Source organism: Muntiacus reevesi, chromosome 6 (assembly GCF_963930625.1).
Source record: "Muntiacus reevesi chromosome 6, mMunRee1.1, whole genome shotgun sequence".
Lineage (NCBI taxonomy): Eukaryota > Metazoa > Chordata > Mammalia > Artiodactyla > Cervidae > Muntiacus > Muntiacus reevesi.
The window spans coordinates 99,513,730-99,517,213 of record NC_089254.1 but is presented as its reverse complement, the minus strand read 5'-3'; positions in this window follow the sequence as shown (position 1 = coordinate 99,517,213).

Genomic DNA, 3,484 nt, shown 5'->3' with positions numbered 1-3,484 from the left:
AAATTAGAAAACTTAAAAAAATAATAATAATCTGGAAGAGTAGCTGAAAAAAATTTATTAAACACACTGCTTTTGCAAGAAATCTACAGTTTGCATTTTGACGAGGAATTCCTGAAACCTCTTCATGATGTGCATAGACCTGCACCCACTCTTTAACATAATCGTAAGCTTTTTCTGTAGTTCATCCATGGACCCAGAAAGGAAGGACCTTCCCAATACTGAGAAGTGGTGAAAGCATCATGCCTTTAGTCAGCTACCATTACCGCTGGTCTTAGTGGAATAATTCAGGGCTTTCATCCTTTGAAAAGCTAATTGAGAAAGAGACAAGTCTACAGTGTATGCCCAAGGCCACAAAGCTATCTTTGGCCTTGCCTTTTCTCCCCCCTAAATTAAAAGAAAGTCTCAGCTACAGGCATCAACTGGTAGAAACCGTGGTTGGTAATGCTTTCTCACAGACAGGAAGCTTTGGACAATTCAAATGATGTACAAGAACACTTTTATATGTTGTAATCACGTTTTCGCTTTGCTTTTAAATCAGTTTTTCCTGAAGCCTCATAACTTAGAAAAAAATTAAAGCACTTATTACCCAACCTGATCACTAGCATCTATTTTACAGTGATTCAAATCTACTTTAGCAATACCCTATAATTAACCATGGCTACTTCTTGTTAAGTTTTAAAAACATCAACCCAACAATTTTTATGCAATTCAAGATTGATGTAATGGTTCGTACAGAAATTTTTTAAGCCTAATTGTTCAGGCCAAAATATTGACATTTATCTTTCAGTGTTCATCTTTCTACAGCTTTTAGATAAACAGCTTTTATGAATTGGTAGACACATTGGTGGTTAGTCAGTCAGTCGTGTCAATTCTTTGCAACCCTATGGGGCTGTTGCCTGCAAGGCTCCCCTGTCCATGGGGTTTTCCAGGCAAGAATACTGAAGTGGGTTGCCATTTCATTCTCCAGAGGTACTTCCCAACCCAGGGATCGAACTCTGGACTCCTGTATTGCAGGCAGTCTCCTGCATTGCAGGTGGATTCTTTACTGACTGAGCCACCGGGGAAGCCTCAGGAAAGGCCAGTAGTATTTCTTTATAAGGTTTCTTTAATTCAAGATTTTCTGTCAGTACCTGATTGCCAGTGTTCATGTTTAAGAAACAGAACTTCATGACAAGATGGAGCTTCTCGCTGAGGCCAGGGGTCAACTTCCAACTGAAATGGAAGAGATTAAACCCTGAGCCCAGAGAAGACCCAGTCCGTGTCACGTTCGTTCAGTGTCTATGCAGCCTCTTGCTCTTCTGGTGACTTCCTGCTACTGTGGAGCGCAGCAGAGAGAGAGGGAGGGAGAGAAACCAACATTCTAGCATCAGATCCATTCAGGTGCTAGAAGGGGCTCTGAGGAACAACATAGAGAAGGGGTCACAGGCCCTAACAATAGTTGTCGGCGCCTTCTTTGGTGGCTTAGCTGGTAAAGAATCCGCCTACAATGCAGGAACCCTGGGTTCAATCCCTGGGTTGGGAAGATCCCCTGGAGAAGAGAAAGGCTACCCACTCCAGTATTCTGGCCTGGAGAATTCCAAGGACTGTATAGTCCATGGGGTCACAAAGAGTAGGACACAACTGAGCGACTTTCACTTCACTTGAAGAAGACAGGTGTAGCCACAGAACTTGCGGCTATATGTTGCTTGTGCTAAGTCACTCAGTCGTGTCCAACTCTTTGCAACCCCTTGGACTTCAGCTCACCTGACTCCTCTGTCCATGGAATTTTCCAGGCAAGAATACTGGAGTGGGTCGCCATTTCCTCCTCCAGGGCGCAAACACTGCTCAAACATCCCAACCCAGGGATCAAACACTGGTCTCCTGTGTCTCCTGCATTGGCAGGTGGGTTCTTTACCACTGAGCCACCTGGGAAGTCCAATACATTGCATACTCTTAATAATATATCTGTTTATAAATCACAAAGTATGGTCGACCTTGCACTGTTCTGCAAGGGACATGGCTGTTGTCTGGGAGGCAAGACATAAATTCAGTTTGAAAACCTAAATAATCAACTATATTTCAATGTTTTTAAAAAATAAATAAAAATAAAATACACAGTGTATACAGAAAAAAAAAAAAACCTGAATAAAGACTTAATTTTTTTAAATGTCAATGGGCAGTACAGAGCACTATACCTCATTTAATTGCAGGGAGGAAATTGCTATTCCAAAACACAAGAATGATGTGATGGTTTGTTCACTGATTTATTCCATTTTTAAAACTTATCTTGCTTTTAAAAATTAAGGGAAAAGAAGAAAATAAGGCAGCCAAAAAGCCTACAAGCCACAACAGGAGTAACATCATTAAAAGACACAACTAGGCATTCTCAAATGCCTTTGTGACCAACATGATTTTGTGTCATAGCCTGGCCATTTTTAGCTGTGAAGGCTATGAAACCGAGCCTTAAAATCAAGACCTGTTAGCCCTAGCCTGCTAAATTCTCTCTCCTACCTACTGTGGTTTCCAACATGAATTTCTCATTCTTTGTTAGTTACATATTTACAAAGAAGAGTGCTTTACTGCTATTTGGCTTTGGACAAGTTTAAAAAAGGAACTTTATTTACACACATTCTATTCCTTTAAATATATATACAGAGCAAAGGATTTGGATAAAATAGGATAAAAATCACAGGAAGCAAAGCCAACTTTTGATAAAATCCAGTAGAAATTAGTAACACTCAGAAAAATCAAAACCAGTTATAACAGTTACAAGAGAGTCAAAGCAAATAGATTGAGGGACAACAAACCACATCAGATTTCCCTCAAACCCTCTAGCCAGTGTTTTTGTTACATAAGTTAATGGCCAGTTCAGAAATTTCAAGTCACACAGTGAAGCTTACTTACTTTTTACTTACTTTGTAAAAACAGTATCAGAGAAAGGGATTGTCTCCATTCAGAGAATACAGTAGGAAAACCACTTGCTCAAAGCAACTGAGAATTTTTTGAGGAATAAAATCATCTAGCCTGGGAAGTATTGTTGAAATCCAGGCATACTTTCTTATAAAATACTACCACAACTCAAAACAAAATTGACTTTCTTTCTGTGTGCCAGGAGAGTCCCTGGGATCCTTGGTTGGTAGGCAGGTGGGTAGGCAGCCTTGCAGTCCACAGGCTGCAGGGCTGGGAGGCGTGGGGGGCAACTGCTCTCAGTTCAGAGGCCCATGCTTTCCCGCCATGCATCGGCAAACCTGAGAAGTCAGAGCTGTTGACAGGCGGTGTTAGGAACGTAAACGAGAGAAGAGACACGGCTGCTAATGGTAGCACCAGCCACCAGTGCTGCTAGGAAGCCATGATGGCTGGAGGATCTTGGCTGAAAACGCTAAACTAGGCTGGCTCTTGAAATCTTCAGCCTCCTGAGCCTGTCAGTTCCTCCCTTTATGAGAAAAGGTTGGCACAGCCGGGATCTATTTTGGGGATAAAGGGTAAGTTGATGGGAGAGACGTTC